We start from the raw sequence: 21,480 nt of genomic DNA, 5'->3' as shown, positions 1-21,480 counted from the left end.
CCCCCCAACAAGTTCTAAAGCTCATCCAAGTAGGTTAAGGAAGCCCTCTACTTGTGAAAGTGTTCAATTCCATTCTTATGGGGGTTGTTACCAGTTTGCCTTGTTATGCTGTTAGGGGCCCTAGAGCCTGTTGGAGTGCTTTAGTTTACTCATTCTCTTTTCTTCTCTGTAGCCTATATTACAGTTCACAGTATCCTTCAGGGAGTGCTTTTGGGTGTTAAGTAAAAGCTGATACAGCCTTGTTCTGTAGTTGCCAGTTTCCTTCGTTTGCTTCAAAGATAGGGAAAAGTCTCAGTCACTTCCTGTTGGCTCTTCCATGAGAATAAAGGTAAAAGGTTTGCTGCATGTTGACAGGTAGTTTTTGTATCTTGTGTTCTGTGGAACCTCGCGAAGTAGTATGTTGGCTGTACACTAGCTATAGTGTTGGTAATAGGTCTATTAGGTCTACAGAAATTAATTCTAGTTGCTTTCCTATACAGTAACAAAGATGACTGTTAATGGTAATCAAACAGTGTTTGCTAAAACTTGAGAATACTATGAAAGATAATAGCAATTAGATGCCAGTGCTGTTAGATGATTTCAGAAGAGGTGTTGTAGGTTTATTTGAAATGCTGGCTTTTAGTATTTATCCTCATTCTAAAGAGTCTGTGGGCCAGTGCTTTGGCATCATTACAGCTAGGAATATGGAGTTGTAAAACATATCTAAAATGGCTTGTTTGCAGAAAACTTTATCCTAGAAGAGGACCTGAACTTAAAATTCTCAAATCGCAAAGCCTGTCAGCTGCAGCACAGAGGTCTGATGTACAGTTGTAGCTTTTTCTTATTATGGGGTGTGGGGAGAATGTTAAGTGTAGTTGAGGAAATAGTCTTAAAATGTGACAGGACTGTACTGGCACGTTCAGCTGATCTACTGGGTTGTGCATCTCCTTTGAATGTCGATATCTAAAGTGGGGGGGGGCAGGGGGAATAAGCTAAGTGCTGGGAGTGAGGCTTAGAGATCGGGGGACGAGTCTGAATGAAACAGTTCAGTTTTAGGAACCTCAGGGCTGTTTTCTTTTTGTTCTAGCATGTAGAAGGCACAGTTGTGACCCACTAAAATTCTCTTCCCTGCAGGACTAACTGGGCATATGGTACTGTGTGGTACTGTTCAGATACTTGCAGTGAGAATTTAATTAATGTTTTGATGTTAAAGGTCATAGCTGAATCATGAAGCTGCATTGTATTTAAGGTGAACTGGGAGTCATATGGTAACACACTACACAATAAGAAACAAAGTTAAGTTGAGAGGTTTTGGTATAGAAGGTAACTCTGGACATCATCTTGACTTGACAGATGCCTTACAGGATAGAGCAGCTGCTGCTTCATTCTTCTACACAGATGAAAATATCATGTGTATGACAACACACTGTGGTACATAACTTCTGAACACAGACTACTTAAAGTGGCTGACTGACCCAGGCAGATCAACATTAAACTGGAGTTTGCTTAGACAGCACCAGGATTGCCCATGTGGTATTTTCTTCAGCTGACTCTAATGGTCTTTTGTGGAGGAGCCCATGTACTTGGCCCTAGGTGGGAAAGCATGTGGCTGACCTAGCAGAGCTCTGGAGTGAGCACTGCTCTTTGCAGGATGAAACTTGCTGGAATGCATGTTGGTTTTAGTCAGTACGAGGGGATACAGTAGATTTATGGCAACCACTTCATAGTATGACTGATAGTTTGACGTAAGTACCAAATTTCAACCTCAGTTGACCTTTGTACAAGAGGAGACACTCCTTTCAGAAAATGTACAAAACGTGCCTCCTTGCTGATGTTTATGAAGAGATGATTTTTTTTTCCCATCTGGTGTTTAAATACAAAGAAAAAAAGAGAGAATGCATTTGGCAGTGCCTGTGATTGACTTCAGCTAGACCTCCTAGGTAGTGCTGGAACCCTTGTCAGCTTTCAGCCTGGATAATGCTAGGCTTATTGTCTTGCATCTGTGGTGTACTCTGCAGAAAATGCTACCACTTACACTCTCCTCAACCTGACTAATCTGTCTGCACCAGCAAGCTGGCATAATTTCCAGCTATAGGAGGCTCTTTCTGTTCCATTGTAAACCTTTTCGTGCTCTAAAGTATAAGAAGTTGTAGACTAAAAGTGTCATGTATTACTTAAAAGCTTTACATCTTTCTGTTAGTGGGAATATGTGCTGTGATTAAGGAGTTGGGGTGAGAGAAATAATCATAAAGGGAAGTTCAGCTTATGAGGAGTAGGCTTTACAGCTTTCTCAACTTCCCAGTCATTAAGACTTCTACCTATGAGGTTCATTGAACAACTGCATTTTGTGGGATTGTGTATTTGTGCCCTACTTGAGTGACTAAGCATAAGGTAAAAAACCAAGGTAAAGACAATGATTTGCTAATTAATCCTACTTTCTGCTTTTGCTGTCTGCTGCTGTGTTGGACCTCTTAGTGGAAAGAACACAAACTTTTTAAAGATGCTTTTCATAGAATCATAGAATTGTTTAGGTTGGAAAAGACCTTTAAGATCATGAAGTAAGTCCTGTGATGTGGGTATTAGTATGAGGAGCAATTCTTCTGTCTAACTTGTATTCTTATGTGATTCCTGTAGCTTATTTGATGTATTTTTGGCATGCAATACGGGAGCTTTTAGTACTAGGTTGTATTGTGACAGGGTAACAAGACTGAATCTGAGCTAGTAGAATCCTGATCACTAATTTCTTGTGCTGTGCAGGTGTCTTGATCATATACATGTTCCTCTTGGCATTGTACTCAATATGTGAGGTAATGGTTTGCATAATACCAATTTATGTGCCTGGTTTCTTATGGCTTATAGGAAGACTGAATCATTTAGGATTTTTCTTCTACGCACTTTTGTTCATTTCTATAGGCTCTTTCAGAGGAATAGACAATTATAGTCAAGTATTGTCTGGCTTTACCGACAATGCCAGGTCTTGAGAGTTATTTTATTGGAGGCATTTGAATGTGAACTGAGCCTTGGTTATCTGCAGTTGAAATGTTTTAAACTTCTTCCTGGCAGACTTCTTGCTTACTGTGCTATAGATACAATAGATACTGAATGAGCATGTAGACTATTGTGTTCTTAAACTTCTGGGTTTTTTCATCTGCAAATACTTTTTTTTTTTTTTTTTTTTTTTTTTTTTTTTAAAACCAGATTCCACACAATTAGAAACAGTAAAACTGGATTTGCTAGTTGTGGTCCTGTTGCTATGCTGTGTGTATAGAAATACCAATTTAGCACAAGATACAAAAGTTACCTCTTTACTGAAGAGCTAAGTGAGGCTTTATCTTGAAATACCTCTGTTTGAGGACTGCAGCTGGGTGTTATGGTAGTCTTCCATAAATAACTGAGAAAATAGTATCTGTAGACCTCTAGCAGTCACAAAGCAGTTCCAACAGTAGTAATACAAAGCTATTGTATTTATTATTTTTTTAAATAATTGTATACACTCATTAATTTTTCTGTCTCAAGTACCTCTTCCCACTAATTAAGCTCTCATGAGCAAGAACTTCTTGCTTATATAGCTAGATCTCTTTTCCTGAATTACTGTGTATCTTTACACAAATGGAAATTGCATAAATCTAACTAGAGAAAGAAGCTGTTTTAAAAGCACAGTAGTTAAGTTACTTCTGTAAACTTGTAGATTCTGCTGCTTATTCCCAAAACCAGCATTGTCATCTCCCACAGTGAGTGTTAAAATACTTGAATACTATTGCTCTCTACCAAGCATGAAGTTTTACTAGTTAGTGTTTTTTCCTTAATGTTGACAAATACAGGTTCTTGTAAATTGCATTTGTTTTGTTTCCTTAAAATGATTATAGAAGCCTGCCAGAAAAGAAGCCTGTCATCATAGAATCATAAGTAGTTTGGTTTGGAAGGGACCTTTAAAGGTCATATGTATGCTGTATATACTGGAAACTGGTTGCTCTGTACTAAGGATCTAAATGCTCTTGAGAAGAATCTTGGTCCATGTGCCTTTCAAACTAAAAATTGTTTATAGGTTTTTGTCTTAAGTTTTTGCTTAAACAATAGCATTTTACATTTGCCTCTTGAGGCATGGCTGTGAGTCTTCATGCCCCATGTCTTATGATTCTCTCTCTCTTGTCTTTCAGTGAATGATAGTGTCTAGAAAGGGTATGTCCCTTCAGGAGAGAGGTGCCAATGTCCAACCGGCCTAATAACAATCCAGGGGGGTCACTGCGACGTTCACAGAGGAACACTGCTGGGGCCCAGCCACAAGACGACGCAGTAGGAGGAAGGTATGACTGTTATCTGTTACTGTGTTTTAATCACATCAATTTTGCTTGTATATATTTAATTAGAGAATGAAGTTTTCCATCCTGCAATTCAAGCACTGAAATGTGTGTAAACTTTTTTGCCCCTGAAATGCTGTCTGTACTGTTATTGCATGGGATGAAAAGATGGATAACTCACTATCATGCATGTTCAGCTAGAATAGCAGTAGTAGATCTATGGGGGGAAAAGTGTAACTGAGCTATACTTAACAAATCATGGGTAGTTACAAATTCCTTCCCTGATAACAGAAGTATGTGGGGAGGGGACAGGGAGACTCTGGTGTGTGAAATCTAGGAAAAATCTGTGTCTGTTAAGAGATGACTGGATAACTGGCACCTGTTCCCTTGTACTGCATGTTAATCCTGTGCAGCTTTTGAATAATTCAATAACAAAAGGTTTGCTGTTCTTTAATATACTCATACTAGTGAGCAAGTGGACTGGGTTGTATTTGTTCTATAAGTGGTTGTCTACAATGCAGAACAAAGAATATCCTTGAAACTTTTCTGTGGATGCTGACTGTGTAATTATTGCCATGCCCTTTAAGGAATTAAGTCTTTATCTGAGTGAGTGAAGCCTGTATGGATAAGTCTCTTCCTTTAATTTTGTTAAAATATTAGCCTAATGAAGAAAGGCTATAGTATCATGGTAGGCAGCATCTGTCTGGATTCTACTTCCTCAGAGATGTTACTGGTGCAGGTGTTTGCATATGTGTGTCTTGGGCTTAGGTTTTTTGGTATAAGAGTATTGAAATACTGCAGGTCAGTGGCACAAAATAAAAAGTTTTTTACTATGAAGGAATCAAGCTATAATGTATAATGAAGATGTGCATTTCTTACTAGCATAAAGTCTAACTGAGAACAAGGTCGCAGTTGAGTGGATGAAGGAGGCTAGCTGCTCTAAGGGACCTTGGGGACAATAATTCGGTCTGCAAAATGCAGCTTCACTTTTTCTAAACTAGTCTGTACTGTACAAATGGAAAATCAGATGATAAACACAAGGCTTCTGTAGCACAAGAAGGGAGAAATTGCTGCCTTACGTAGCGGATTATTTTGCAAGCTAGAATTGTTTTTGGAGAATACCCCTCTCTAACTTGAGGCATGGTGAGCCCTTTGTTCCATTCTGTGTTATCTCTACATCTGAATGGATGTGTGAGTTAGATATGGCCCTACCAACTCTTTCCTCTTACACTGAACTTGACTTGGGATGAATAACCCTCTCCCTAGAATAAAGAACTAGAGGCACGGGGTGGGGGTTTCTTCTTCAGATAGCTACTCTTTATTCAGATATTACAGCAGAATGCTGAGGAGGAGCTCTACAGGGCGTCAGACAAATGGAAGAATTTTAGGGGTAGCGCTGTTATCTTATAAGGAAGGTATTCACTTGGTGTTTTAGCGTGTGTTGATCTGTTACTTACGCTATCACACAACGTTTAAGGCTGCAACTTGCCATAAGTGACTGGACGTCTTCCACCCTCTCACCAAATCTGTGTCAGACTTCCGTGAACAAGAGTGTATTGCAGTCTGAACTATGTTAGACTTTTATTGGAAACAGGGCTCTTTGCTTAAGTAAAGAGGATGGAAGCTTACAGAGGAAGTCCTCTTTGAAAATGTGGGCTCTTTAGAACAGGACCTCCTGCCTTTCCATCTCTGAACAGGCGTTTTTTGGATGGCAAACCATTTAAAAAGGCCTGGATAAAGCATGCTGGTTAATACAAACTTTATAATGAATACAATTTTTCTTACTGTCTTCTGTATCTCCTCTTTAGTAAACTGCTGGGCAGAAATGGGTATTGTACAAGGAACAATGTAAGACAGATCTATCATGTCCTTGAAAAAATTGTAGATAAAATGGGAAGAGACAGGCTCTCGGATAACCATCACTTTCTGTGGTTGCCTGTGTTTAGACGGAAACCTCAGCATTCATCCTTCTGTGCATCTAGGATGCAATGGGGTAGTATATTCTAGTTCTGCTACTGAACAGTACATAGGAGTGTCTAGAGTTCACAGCTTGATGTACCTTCTTCATTACATCTTGCTGTACTCTGGTAATACACACTGCTTTGGCCACTATAGTTCTAAAAAAAGCCAAACCAACCAAAACCAAACCAACAAAACAAACAAAAAACCCCAGAACGAATCACACCTTTTTTTACGTTAGCTTTTTTTGGGACACTTGAGACACTAAACTTACTTCCAGTCTTTCTTGCATTTGTCATCTATAAAGTGAAACTTCAATTTCAGCTGTAAAATCATTTAAACAGAATGAAAAAACTGTGGAAAGACCTGTTTCAATAATATGCTTGTATTGTACAAATAACTGTGAACTGAGGATGCATCTATGTTAGTAGTTGGAGTTGGATATGTTCTTTTGAAGCAGATCTGTCATCCTCACCTGCTGTGCTTTGGCTAACATCATGGAATGGTCTTGGAGAGACTGGAAATTGTGGTCTAGGAGAGCAGTGCATGCATTCTGGTCACTTGTGGTTGTAGTCTGGTCTGCTTTGAAGTAGAAGCCATTGAAATGCATAGATGGTGGATGTTGGTCCTTAATGGCAAGTATCTTACTTTACAGATTTTCTTCTATTGATCTGCACTACTTGTTGATGTAGTTGTACAGATAGTATGAGATTTTATTCAGCCACTTTATTAGAACCACGTGTTTCTTAAAAAAACAAAACCAATATACAAACACCCCCCCCCCCCCCCAAAAAAAAAAACCCAAAACCCCTAATTTTGCAGAGGGAATTAAGCAGAAATGTGGGTCTGTAGGGGGTTGTTGCTTCATGCCTAAAATTAGCCACAAAGTTCATAAGCAAACTTCAGGGCTGCACCTTCTAAAGTGTTGGAGAAGGTTACTTCACTTTGGTCGTAGATATGCAATCATAACCCTTCGAGCAAGGACAAGTTTCGATACCGTCTGAACTTGTGTACTTGATTACATTTCTGCTTTGTATAAATAGCTTTCTAAATGCTGGAATTGCAACAGCATTTTCTTTAAAGCTTTCTTGTGGCTAAGGTGCATGCATTTTCAAAATACGAATTAAGTGACAAAAACTTGGAGAGTTTGTGCAGTTTGTCACTTGTACTGTAATTTCAGGCTTTGATGGGAAGTCCACTAATCTAATGTAAGTGAGTGGTCATATAGCCAGTGGTAGTAGAGCCAAATGGCTTTGTAATAGCCTTAATTTTGCCTGTGTCTCTTGTGCTCTGACTGGAGTGAACAGTATGATACTTTTTGCTTGAAGGTGTTAAAAAGGGCAGAGGCTGGAGGATGATACAACTTCCAAGCTGACATGCTAATGCATGCCTCTCTATAGTCTTGGACCCTTCTGCAACTTAAAGGTCTTCTGTTAAAACTTTATCAGTTTAACTTGCTGAGCAGCTACTGTTCACTTGCATGAAGGCTTTGGAAATTCCAGACTCCTCTCTAGTCTAGTATATAGAAGACAAATGCAGAATCTTCGTCTTGCCAAGTCCCATACTGGCACATTTCGATTAACCTGGAAGCAACAATGCAAACCCATTTTCATCTAGACTGGGGTTTTTTGATGTCACTCTAATAACATCAACACTTGCAGTCAAAATGAGCCAGGGAAGCCTGTGATGTGTTTTCTGCTGGGAGTTTTAGTAGCAATTTCACACTCAACACAGTAACTTGATATGAGCTTTGAGTGTTTGATTTTTTTTTTACAGTTGTGTTTGTTTAAAAAACAAACAAACAATGATGCTAGGCTCACAGACAGTGTAGAAAGATTGTTGGAGAACAAATTGGAAGTAAACTTAGCATCTACAATGTGTGCTTTTCTCTAAAAGAAGCAAGGGATGTGTATTTGAAAACAGGTGTATAAACTGGTGAACTGTTTTCCCCCGCCGCCCTGTATGGATGTAACCAAACTGGCCTTGGTGAATTTGGACAACTGTGATTCTTCACTTTCTGTTGTCAGCAGTGATGTTGAAATAACTTTATGCTTTGGATGACTTTCTGCTCTTGTGGCTATTGTAGTTTTTACTGGCTTTACTACCGGATTGAAAAGTATTCAGTGTTATCCTCCTAATTTAGAATTAAAGTTATGATGGCACCTGCCTAATTGTAAGCATGAACCCTTGTCTGAACTATCTCTTCCAGCACTTTCCACTGAAGGATGACTCTTTGCAGGTTTGTAAGGAAGCAATGATGATACTAAAGTTTCCCTTTGCAGCAGTAAACCAAGGACGAGTGGGAAGCAGAGCTATTAATGAGCTCACTCTTCATGGGGGCAGGAGGAGGTACTTACTGTCACTTTCTTAGCTCTGTATCTACATTGTCACTATGTGTGTTGAAGAATTGTGTCCTTGTGGCTTAAGTTCCCAGTGATGCTGTAGTACTTACTTTGAATGGGAGCAATTTGGAGGCGATATTGAGGCACACAGTAAGATCTTTTCTGTTGACTGTTCTTTCAGCTGTGAGCAGTGTTTCAGTATAGTGTATTGCTATGGAGTATTGGAAGTGATCCTACATACTAGAACTATTTATTAGTGCTGCAATTTTTTTTTTTTCAGTGGCATGAAATGACAGTGGCACTTAAGTTTTAATCTGCATATTATCATTCTCTTGCAATCTTTAGGAACAGCAGTATTTCAGTAGGATATCAATTTGACATAAATAGCTGCTGTGCTGTTACAGTTGTATATGAAAGTGACACTTATACAAATTTTAAGTTTTCAGAATATAAAATATATGTGATCTTGTGTATTTGGGATTGAAGGCTAAATGGGAAATAAGAGATCCTTGTTAGCTGTGTGGAGGGCATTGGTATAAGCAGAATCTGGAAAACACTTTGGGCTAACCTTTTTTCAAATACTAAAGCAAGAAGAATGCTTTTGTCAGTTATACTACTTCTGTTCTGAACAGGATTTGGTTTTGGACCAGTCTTGATAATATGTTAACCCTTAACATCTTACCTGAGACTTATGTAAAAACTAAATTTAATGTTTGAATCTATGGGGAAGATAAGTGGAATATTTTTGAGAAGACAAAGTAGCTGTGTTTTAAAAAAAAAACAACAAAACAACAAACAACACAAAAAAAACCCCCAAAAAAACACCCTTATTTCATCTGTGCTATTGCTTTTTTTTCATCTCACTTCTGTCAAAAGTAAAAGGGTGTTTAGTTTTGTAGACTTCATATTTGGAAGCATGTAATACCTTACTCTCAGCTGCTGAGGAACATAGATGAAACACTTTGTTTATTAACTAACTTCAAAAGGTATTTTTTTTTTTTTAATATGCATGGAGTAACTCTTTGAGGACAGGTTCCAGTTGGTTCTTTATTATGGCCTTGCTAAAGAAGGCTAAGGGCTGGCAGTTGCCACGAGATTGTTTATATAAACACTGTAAACTAAATGGTGGGTCACTTGTCAACTTCTGTATACGTGTTACTCTAAACAGAGTGTCTGCCGGTGAATTAGAATGTGTATCAGGAGACAGCTTGGCCTAGTTGAGTGAAGCCTTATGAAACTGTCTTTAAGTTGTGGGGAAAAAAAACCCCAACCGAAAAAAAACCCCCAAAACAACACTCAGGTGCAGCAAGTGCTCAGTCTTTCTGTATCTGCCCCTGCAAATGGAAATGGACAAACACAAGCTCATAAATACTTACCGTTTTGCATCATTAATAAGGAACTAGAACTTAGCCTCTCAAAATACTTGTTGCTAGAATATTTGTTTAAATGAAGCTTCTGAATGAATGATATGTTAATGGAAAAGAATAAAGAGCTTGTAACTGGGTAAGTTACGAGTTAAAACCCCTGAATTTTGGGCGAAAATACAGGTACTTTACAACCTTTAACAAGAATCAATCTTCCAGCTGCCTGTGTACCTTGGCATAGCGCTTAGTTCTGAGTGTTACCCTTTTTGTTTCTAGCTCATCAGAATATTCTAACTACCTTTGTATGTAAGTTAACTTTTAACAAGACCTTAAGCAAGCTGTCACAACTGTAATACAAATTGCGGCAATGATACTTGTTAGTCGGTATATGGTTAAGGTTCTTTTAACTTAATCCTGCAGTCTCCAAATGGTCAGTCTGCTTGACCTAGTATAAAACTTAGAGAGGGGGAGTTGAAGTCATGTTCCTTTTAGCAACTGTACATGCAGTAGCGTATCTGTTATTGTCTTGTGTACCTTCTCCTTGCAGTACATGCAAAGAGAATGATTAAACTCAAAGAATGAGAAGTGAGAGCACGGTAGGTCTTTAAAAATAAAATTTAGAAAAACCCTCATCAGTTTTGACTCTCCATTTGTTTCTAGTGTAACCTTTCTGCTCTGGCTATGAGTGTTATTTCTACTCATAGTTTGTTGAATAAAGAAAATAAAGCAACTGCAAATAGTCTGCATGATACAGTATTCATGATCCCCAGGATATGATTGTAGCTTTATTGGTCCGCATAACTTGGATATTGGTATGAAATTACATTTGTAAAACTTGTAAGAACCTGAAGGGTTTAAAGGTGGAAGGGGTTAAGCCTGGAATGGAAGTGGAAACTCTTGAGTGCATGATTATGCATTTGATGTTTTGATGTATAGCTTTAGCCATATCTTACTTGAAAAGATCTTCAATTGTTTGTGTTCTGTGAATACTTAGTTCTTTAAGTTGAATCCAGTTCTAATTTAAAGCAAAACAAAAATCTTTAAGGGAAAATAACCTTTTAAAATATACTTCAGAATAAATGAACCCTGATCAGTTAGCTTACATAAAAAATGAGATGCCTGCCAAGTGTAAATTACGTAATAACTTCTGTTACTCCCATAATAAAAACATTTCAAGGGGAAAATTAAATTTCATGCCTTAGTCTTTTGTTGGGAAAAGGAAAATCCGAACACTCAGGATTAGGTGAAACATTCCCAAGTTTACCTTGATGGAGTTTGCTATTGTGAGCCAAAGATCTAACTGGTTTATTTCACTTGCTTTTGATAGTAACAATGATTTCTTCCGGTACGAGAAATAAAAACAAAGTACTGGAGTATGGAGAAGATGCTGTTAATTTACAATTTTCAGACTGTTATGCTCTTAGAAAGATGAGCCACAGAAAATGTTTTGAAGACATGCTGTCTAGGTGCATTCATCTGTCTGAGTAAATGACTAAAAGAGAATACTTTGGAAGAAAACAAGAAGGAAAGTTATAAAGAGAACCAGTCAGATTACTGAAGTTTACCATTTTGACTCTGTAAGCAAATTATCATGTGGTTATCACTTAGGTGATTAGACTTGGTACTTTTTTCCTACTAAGTTTGTGTTGAAATCCTTATGAGGGTGGTGAAACTTTCTGGTCAGTAGAAGGCTTATATTTCTGGCATTTGATTGGAAGCAGCTATTTGAAAGCTTGTGGAACTCTTCTCCCTATTCTACTTACTCTCTTGGCCTAAACTTTTTGGTGTTTGGGGCCATGGGTTGGAGCAGGACACTTAAGTCGGAAGTCTGCATTTCTCCCCTCTCCCTGTATGATTCAAAGGTGTTTGCATAGCTCAACTCAAAGGACTAGCTAGCCTAGGTTAATAGCACATAAGCATATAATCAGCAGTTCTTTAACTTTGAAACATTGCTTCTTCCAGCATTAATAATAGTCTAGTTTGAGATTTCATAAGAGTTAGTAGTGCTTGGGGTTTCTTTATAGGTAGGATATGAGCAGCAGAATTTTCCTGGTGACAGCTGAGTCAAAAGTGTGTTTTATCCACAGAAGTACAAGTGAGATGTCTCTTGCCTTAGCAATTATTTATACTATGCTGTTTTAAATGCTGATGAGCTGTCTCTTCTGAGTTTTGCAGATGGTAATTCTCATTGGTTTTGAAAATAGAGGTGTAATATGTGAAGATGTAACTTAAGACTTAAATTTTATCTATGGTATAATATGACCTCCAGTCAGAGGTCACACAATAAAACATTTTTTTGCATGCAGCTGAAAGCTGCTTGGAAGACCTCTTGTAGCTTATCTATGTGAAACTCATTCCTGTCTCTGACATCACAGGTTTCCTGTCTCATCTGACTCCTTTCATCGGTAGCATGCATTTCTTCATTCCTCTTACTTCAGCTGTTACCAAACAGCTCTCAATCAATTGAATTGGTGGATCACAGCCAGAAAGTAACTGGCAGGTTTGAGCTTTCCTACTGAGTGGATCTGGTTGCGTTCCTATTCCAAGTATTTGATTTTCTTAAACTAAAGAGCAAAGAGACACACTTGTAAATGCTCATAGTTGGATAAAGTCTTAATGCATGGTATCTTGAGGTTGATGAGTGTATGTATTTTAGAAGAGGTCTTTGACAGGTACTCTTGTCTTGTGCCTTACTGCTCTAGCTTAATGCATAAGTGAATAATTCGGTAATCTTGCACGCCAGAAAAATTTGAATTTATCTGCAAAGCTCAGGTGTGAGAAGATGTTTTATTCATTTAAAATGACTAAATAAGTGTGTGCTTTACAACACAGTTACACTGGTAGTGATTTGTAACTGTACCAGGTGATTATTTTGAAATACTGCTTTAATATTAGGGGTTGATATGGAAAGGTTTGAAGCTGTAAACTAACACTTGAAAACGGTCCAAAAAATAAATAATAATTCCACCTACAGGTTTGTATCTGTAACTTGGAATCCTGATAGCTTTCTGTTTTGACTTTCTACTGACAGGTCACATTTAGGGCAGGCAAAACATAAGGCACATAGTCCTCCTGAGAGTAGAAAATCTATTTCAAAGACACCCAAAGTGCAGTCTAATACTACTTCTGAGCAGTCCAAGGGACACTTTTCTAAAAGGTAATTGCGCTTCATATTTATATGTTAAGTAGTGTTACCTGCGCTTCACAACTGTGTATAATATATCTAGTTATACAGAGTTCTTATAAAATGTATGACTAATAGATTTAAACTGATCTAGGTGTTGCATTCAGTGGATATATTTCAGTGTTTCATGTTCAGTTTGTGGGTTTGTTTTTTTTTTTTTTTTTTTTTCTTTTTTTTTTTTTTTTTTTTTCCCTCTAATTCATGAACTAAGAGCATTCCATCAGTGATGGGGAGGAAACAATTTCTGCATAACTAGTCCTGGAATACATGCAAGGTCTTTCTCCCCTCTTCCTGCTTCATGTTGGGGGAAGATTGCCCAAGGAGTTCAGAGAAATGTCCAATATTAATTGAAACATGTAATAGTATGAAGTATGCCTGTGGTCAGGGTAATCTTCTTGGTCATGCTTTCCTTGTCTGCTCTTCATACACTTCTGTTATATACACACTGGAACAGTTTTTTCTATCATGTAGAAGAGAATTTTGCCAATTCTGTGTGTGATTCATTACCTCAATTTCAAGACTGATGAGAAACTATTCTTTCATTAAGAGCCTTCATTGAAATAGAATCCAGTTATGACTAGTTATGCATTACTGAACACTCCTTACTCTCTTGTGGAACTTACATTCTCAAACCTTCAGATAATAGCTTCATGGTTTGATTTTGTTTGTTTGTTTTTAATCAGTTCGACATAGCTATAAAAACAGACAGTAAAATCTATCCAAGTTACCTCATATCTTCCTCTTCAAAAAAAGCAGTGTACTGTGCTTTTATTTAGCAATTTTTTTTAGTTTTCATGCAAGCACATATTTGTAATATGACTGTTCTCATACAAGCATGGGGTTTTTTTGTTTGTTTCAATGTAAACTTAATCAACTGTTTCTTACCTGTGGTTTCCTTTATTATTAGAGAATGCTGACATGTTGCAACTGTAAGGTTTGAGTTCAACACTGACACTGTTCCTGCTTGCTTCTACAGAGGCTGTAGTTCATCTGCTGTTTTAATACCACAACAAGAAGATCCAGAGAGAGTCAATACTTCAGAAAAGCAAAAAACGGGGCAAGTGCCTAAGAAAGACAATTCTCGAGGAGTTAAACGCAGTGCTAGTCCAGATTACAGGAGGACCAATTCTCCTAGCTCTGCTAAAAAACCCAAAGCACTTCAACACACTGAAACTTCCTTGGAAACTAACAAGCCACATACTAAATCTAAGAGAAGACACTTAGACCAAGAACAGCTGAAGTCTACACAATTGCCATCAACGAGCAAGGCTCACACCAGAAAGGGTGGAGCTGCTGGTAGCTCCCGAAGTCAGAAAAGAAAAAGGACAGAGAATCTGTCTTGTATAAAGAGTGGTTAAGCAGTTGAATCAGCTGGCGCTGAAGAGAAGTCAGCAAAACTCTCCAAGCTGGCTTCAAAATCGGTGACCTCAGCCAAAGCTGGGTGTAGCACCATCACTGATTCTTCTTCTTCAGCTTCCACATCCTCCTCCTCCTCTGCTGTTGCCTCTGCTTCTTCTAGTGTTCCTCAGGGTGCCAGAGTGAAACAGGGAAAGGACCAGAATAAGGCTAGACGTTCACGTTCTGCATCCAGCCCCAGTCCAAGAAGAAGTAGCAGGGACAAAGAACAGAGTAAAACAGGTGGCTCTTCAAAGTTTGACTGGGCTGCTCGATTCAGCCCGAAAGTCAGTCTCCCTAAAACAAAACTGTCTCTACCAGGCTCTTCCAAGTCAGAGTCATCAAAACCTGGACCTTCAGGACTACAGGCTAAGCTAGCAAGTAAGTTGTTCTTTTGTGGAAGAATAAACATATACATCTTAAAAATCAAATCTTCTAAACAAATACTGCTATGTTCTGCTGAGCTTTTAAGTAAAGCTGTGACTGAAACTATTTAGAGCTAAAGCAAATTATTTGTACAGTTAGTGGTCTCTGAGTTGCTTCTCTGTCTTGCAAATCAATTTTAAAAATAAAATTTATGCAGAATAGTTGGATGTTGTGATGGGGACATACACGTTGTAAAACTCTCTTGATTACATTCCTCCTGCCAGATTTTTTTTCCCTCATTTCTTTAAGCTTTCTCTTACAAAGTGGGAATGATAAATACTGGAGAACAAGTAGATAATAGATGGCTTCTTGTTTCAAGCCCACTTTCCTGATTTTCCCTTACTGTGAGAATCTCTGATGTTACTTTAAGAACAGTAATCTTTTACACCTAGTGTACTTAATGCCTGGGATATTAGTCACTTTATCTTTTAAATTGTTCCTACAAAATACGTCCTCTCTCTGGTGCTGAATTTGATTAGCAGGTACTGTTCTTGGGTACTGTCACTAAGAAATACAGGCTGCCTCTAAGCAGAGCACCTGCTTGCTAGTATGCGGATATGCTTGTAGCTCTGTTGCCTTGAACAAAACTTTTTTGAAATGCATTATGCTGCCTTTGTGTACTGCATGATTTACTTACAGCATGTATAAGATACTGGATTCCTAAGCTTGCTTACTGTTGTTCTTTTACCAAGACATGATCATGAGTAGCCTGTCCCAACTGGGGCCTAATACTAATGCGGGAAGTATGTGAAATAAACAAGAGCAACTGGATGTCTTCCTGTGTAATCAAAATAGATTTAATTGACCTAACAGGCTTGTTTTGGATAACTTGCATGACTGGAGTATTGATTCTGGAATGACCTAACCTAATTGAGGAAGAATGGCATTGGGAAGGGGAGAGGAGTTACTCTCTTTACACCAAGGTTTTATCTACCTGCTTCATGGTTCAAGACTTACGGGGTGATTAATTCCAGAGTGAAACTCTGAATCTGTACAGGGTGGAGTGAGAGGGAAGTGGGTAGGCATCGGGCAAGAATGGGTCTGACCAACAAGTTCTTAGTTAAGTCTGTCCATGTTACAGGCAGCTTTTTAGCAATGAAGAGAAGCAACAGGGAGGAGAAATAATTTACCTCCAACAAGCGAATGATGAGAAGGTGAAGGCAGAGAGTAATTTATGTGACAAGTTACAAAACTTCAAGGACTGAGAAGAAGGGTGGGATAGCACAGTGTAGGAGGGGGAGGGTGGAGGGGCTTTTTGAGTAGCTTGAAAAATAGCATTGAGAATATGAGCCTAAAGGGTCTCCACAAAGAATGTACTGAGAAAGCCAGCTTGACTAGCTTTAGTATTTCCATTACCTGAAAGTAATTTTTTTTTTTGCAAAAGATGAAGTTGAACAAAGACATTCAAGTATGTGTGTCACAACCAAGTTGGTGTGGACTGCAGGTGTGTGTGTAACTATAAAAAGTCACTGGTAAGGGGCACTAAGTATGGTTAAGGACACTTCTAGACTCAATACAGGTTAAAGTTACTTCCTCTAGATGGTGTCCTGATTTGGGGCAGGAGGGAGTACTAACAGGTGATACTAGGAAGTCTAAAATATTTAATGCCTCTATTTTACTGCAGATTACAGCAAAACTTATTCCAATGGTTATTATATTGAATATCATTGATCAGAGTAAGTGATTATACTATAACTAAGAGTAAGAACTTAACCTAAAATAGAAGAAAAGTGTTAAACTTTGTTATTTTCAAATAGTTTCAGCCTTTCAAATAGTGCATTAGAGCTCTTTGACAAGAGATTGAAGTTATCTCGGAATCAATAGTACCTATTATTAGCTTAGCCCTTTTTTTAAAAAAGAGAAAATATCTTGTCTGTCATACAGCTTCACTAACTTGAAAATATTGGGACAAATTTGAAATATTTTAACAAAATAAGCATTTCGGATTATGCTGAGAAGTGTCAAGAAAATATTAAGAAAAACCTCCAGGGTAGGTTTTTAAGGAAGAATGGATAAGTTCAACTTTATTTTCTGTAGCAAGCTAGTACCCTTAGAGGAAAAGGGAGCAGAAGTAGGTGACGTTTCACACAAACATTAAGGTCCCTAAAGTTTTCTAAAACAGTAAGGCAAACAGTGATCTAGATTAAATTATTGAGGTGTACACCCCTCTGCCTGGAAACGTCCTCAGAAGTCATAGTAATCCTGTGTAGAAAACGAAAGCTAAAACTCAGTAGGATTTTATAGGGGTATAATATGAAACAGATGTTTGAAGAAGTTTGAAATAGGGCTTATAGAACTAGTAGGAGATAAACAAAAAACAAATGTGCAAACATAATTCTGTAAGGAGCTGCAAAAAGTTCAGGGAAAGTGATGGGGAGAAATGGTTCTAGGAAGGAAAAGTGGGAGGAGAAGGGAGGTTATTCTGGCGAGCATATGGTCAGTCATGTCTATATAAATGCAATGCTCTTCACTTTCAGGTATTGCAGTTCAGGAAGTACAAAGAAGAATTATTAGTAGTTATGGTTGAAGGAAAAACTAGAATAACTGAGCTGGCTTACTCTACTGAATGAGGGGCATGGTTCCTATCTCTGCGGAAGCCTTTTGCATACTGGAGAGGAATACACTGAGGTTTCTTGTCCAGTCCTCACTGGATAATTAATGGATGTTAAATGCAGTCAAGGTGACTTTAAGAGTCTTCAGCTACACAACAGTTTGTGTAACTGAGCAGTGACATCACTGTATAACAGCAATAGATTTTGTTGGAGGAATAAAACCAGCCTAGACTAAAGTTTTTTACATCTATTTTTGTAGCTACATATTTCTTGATGGGAAAAAAACCTGGCAAGCTTCTTGTTTTGCTGTCTTGATTTGACTGTTTTCACATCCCTTTCAAGTCCTATATTTTGGTGGGCCTTTTTAAATGTTGTGAATCAGGTCATCTAACTGATTATGTAACAAAATAAAAACAAGCTTAATTGTGTCTCCATTATTAGGGAAATCTCCACTGCCCTTTGTTTAGTGTCTTGTGGCTCTTAAGTAGGAAGAAGCTGGCAATGATGGCTGGGACAGTGCTGAGAGTAGGGTAACTTAGGGTAGCTGTACCTGATGAGAAGCCTAATACTTTAAGATTTGTGGGGCTGGAGATGTTAGTGGGATAATAAAAAGCCACGTAAAGGTGAACACGGAGCATGAATGGTGTAAAACTCCTGGCTTTAAGGGATATTTAGCGAAGGTGAGGGAGAAAAGAATCTGAAAATAGCTCTGAATTAGTTTATTTGGGATTGTGAATGACAGCGCTGTCTGAGTGGTCATTGGAGCCTTGGGATTGAAGAAATAAGATGACTAACTTGGAGATACTTCGTTTAATTGTGGTGATGGGCTGTGTGGGGCTATAGTCAGAAGGTGGCAATGTCTGGGTTGGTACTAAGGGAGGGGAATTAGTATTAGAATGACAGTAGGTTGTCTTGCCTTCCCCAGCCACAGCTATTTGCACCCTATCTTTATTGTGTGAGGAGGAGAGCAGCCCAGCACAGGAGCCAATCTGAAGTCTAAACTTCCAGTCCTAACAAGAAAATCTCTGCTGATGATCTTTCTGAACTGCAAATAAAGGGCTTTCTGGGTTATGGACTGTGAAAGTTTGCCTAACTTTGTTTTGGCTTGGGTAATACATTCAGACTTAAAATAAGCAAATACAGTTACAGCTGCATTCAGAACTTGTTTCTTCCACTCAACAAAAAATGCCTTTAAAAAAAAATGCTGACCAGTAAACACACTTAAATGTGAGGATGTTCTTAAGAAGTTTTGTTTGTTTGATTTCTGTTAGGCTGCACTGTTTTAGGTTTAGCCTGTTTGGGTCTGTTTTCATTCAGTCATTAACATTAGCGTTTGGCATGCAAATAGGATGATGTCAGGGCATAAGTAATATAGCTGTTTGCCATAAGGAAACCTATGCCTCTGCTTTAATTCTAAAGTTTACATCTGAAGTTTTTGCAGTTGCTAAATATGAACTGCTTAAACCTAATTTCTTTTGGTTTATTGAAAAGTCCATTTATTCATAACTCTTATTAGCTCTTTGAAACAGATCTCTCTTGATGATGATCTCAGCACAGAATAGTGCTGAATAAACAACTTCTGGAGATGAACATCAAACCAGTTTCTCTGAAAGACCTTGCTGTCTATGGCAGTATGGTTCTTTCCTTCATCAGGTAGTCCCAAGGCATCTCTCATCCCATCTCTGAATGCTGGTTGTGCCCTATTTACTAGTGAAGGCCTGGGGCTGTTATCCTCCTGCAACTCCTGTATATACAGAGCTAACTCAGTTGGGAGGCCATGTTGGCAGCGCGTTAAGGGGAAGATAAAATTTTGATGACAATGCGAGTGGAAGCAAGAAGGTTTAGTCCTATGCTGAAGAAGTTATGCTGAGTTTATGGTACTGGGAACACGGAAAGGATTTGCAAAAGATGCAGGTGGTAAGAAGCCTTCTTAAACAGCAGACTTTAAGGGCAGAGAGTGGCATTGAACAGCAGGAAGGGAACAAGTCTGAGAAGTCTTTTGTTGCTTCCTTTTTAGCCTTTGAAATTAATAGAGGGTGGTGGAAACTCATATGTGCCCTGGTAGATATATCAGAGGTAGAGGAATAAAGGCTTGGGAAGAGAGAAACATGCAAAAAGGTCTGGCAAGAAGAATATTTTTCCTGAGCAGCAGGAGAAAATGAGCTTCACTCTCCTGGGTGCTCAGGCTGTGATATGTTCTGCAGCTTATCTGCCAAGCAGTAACTCTTTATGTTCTCTAAAACCCCCTTACTGAGGTAAGTCAGTTTAAAGAGATGGCTCAGCTTATTTAATGCCTCTTACGAAAAAGGACAACCCATTTCACAGCCTCATTGCCTACTGCTTCATGGTGTGTGTGCTCATCTGACCCGTGTTAAGCAAGCTCAACTCACCAAACTGGCAGAATACTAACGGAAAAAGAAAGTGTATCAGGTGTGCACTCTGTGCATCTTGGGATTGGTTTGGGGTCAGTAAGATGTGAGCGAGTGTACCATACCGTTACACAACAGTAAGCTGTTAAGCTAGCTCTGCTGTTTTGTGAAACCTTTGCCCTTAGCAGAAATCCTATTTTGATACAAATTAAGTCAATCTTGCTTCACTTCCAGTGGTTGTGTGGTGTTTCATTGATAGCCCATTACTAAACTCATAAGAAGTTACTTTATATATAGGTCTGACTACTTGAAAATGAGTACCCACAGATTTGAAGTAGTAAGTGGCATGCTGACATAAAGAATTAAAATGTATTTGTATATTTTTCCAGTGAACTCTACTGTAACAGAGCGATGAATGTATTTTTCTAAATGTAAAACAAAAGTACGTCTCGCTTAGAATTTTACCATACCGTTGTAGGTACAGAGCAGCCTATTTTTCCGTATGTGCAATATGAACTCAGAGTGGTAAACATTTTATGTGTGGAATAATAACAGTGCTATACCTAGTGCCAGTTAAAGCATGCATTTTCTATTGTAAATTATAACCAGCTATGAGGGGAGTTTTGTTTTATCTGTGCACTTGTAGTGCTTGAGAAGCTTAGATAGCTATGACATGGGATCCTGCTAGAACTGTTCCAAACTGGTTTTGTCTTGTATATCTACTTTATAATGCGTGCCTCTTCCTCCCCCCGCTGCCCCACGAGTGTCTTACATGATGATTCCAACCCTGTTTACATACAGTATTTCTGTTTTAGAAACTTGAACTTAAACTTCTTGTTTGAAAGCATCCAGAGTAAAAATGCCACTACTTTTTTGAATATTTGAAAAAGTTACATATTTTGTTCTGTATGTACAGACCATCTGAAAATCCAAGCAGCTTGCCTGCTTCAGTTCAGTGCTCAGTGGCTGTTAAATACAGAACCTTGTTGTTTTCTTAAGGTTGTCAAATTTCTGGAGTCAGTAAGCCAGGTGTGTGGTAAATACACAAATATTAGGTTAACCTTCATCTTGATGGAACTTAACTGCGCACAGCATTGTGTTCCTGGGTCAAATATAGTATAGCGTTTGAAAGGACAGACTATTGACCAGGTCAAAAATTGCTTTTCAGATTACTTACCCTTTTCTGTTAACTGTCCAGTCAGAAGCTGCATAGCTGTCATTTCATCCCTCAGTACCACAACTCGGCGTTCCTGGAGTGTTTTAGGATTAAGGAAATAGACAGGAACCAGTTGGATAGGTACTGTGCTCAAAAATAGTGCACAATTAAATATGTTTTATTTCTGCTTTGTTGCCAGAAGAGGGAGCAGTGGTCTAACTTTCTCATCTTTTCAAAACTATTTCTGTCTGTTCTAGTAATAGTATGTCTGAAATTAATGTTATGGGGTTCTCATTTTATTTATTTTATTTATGGAGCTGAAATGTAAAGCTGGGCCTGATAAGGATTTTTAATTTTTGACACTTTAATGATCAGCCTTCTAGTCTGGAAGCTGTTATGGGATATTCCAGACTGACAGTAAGCTTGCTCATCATCTGAGAATATTGTATTGCATGG

At 38.3% G+C, this 21,480-nt stretch overlaps 1 protein-coding gene across 1 annotated transcript in view; it reads left to right on the top strand.

Annotated features, from left to right (window-relative positions):
- Positions 1-21,480, top strand: part of TRIP12 (thyroid hormone receptor interactor 12) — a 69,100-nt gene that overhangs the window by 11,945 nt on the left and 35,675 nt on the right. The window contains exons 2-3 of the mRNA XM_035895295.1: positions 4,137-4,283; positions 14,103-14,902. The gene's annotated coding sequence lies outside the window, so the exon portion shown is untranslated. The remainder of the gene's footprint in view (positions 1-4,136; positions 4,284-14,102; positions 14,903-21,480) is intronic.

The sequence above is a fragment of the Egretta garzetta genome, unplaced genomic scaffold (assembly GCF_000687185.1).
Source record: "Egretta garzetta isolate BGI_Z169 unplaced genomic scaffold, ASM68718v1 scaffold425, whole genome shotgun sequence".
NCBI lineage: Eukaryota > Metazoa > Chordata > Aves > Pelecaniformes > Ardeidae > Egretta > Egretta garzetta.
The sequence above is the reverse complement of the archived record's forward strand: the minus strand, read 5'-3'. Positions and strand labels throughout refer to the sequence as shown.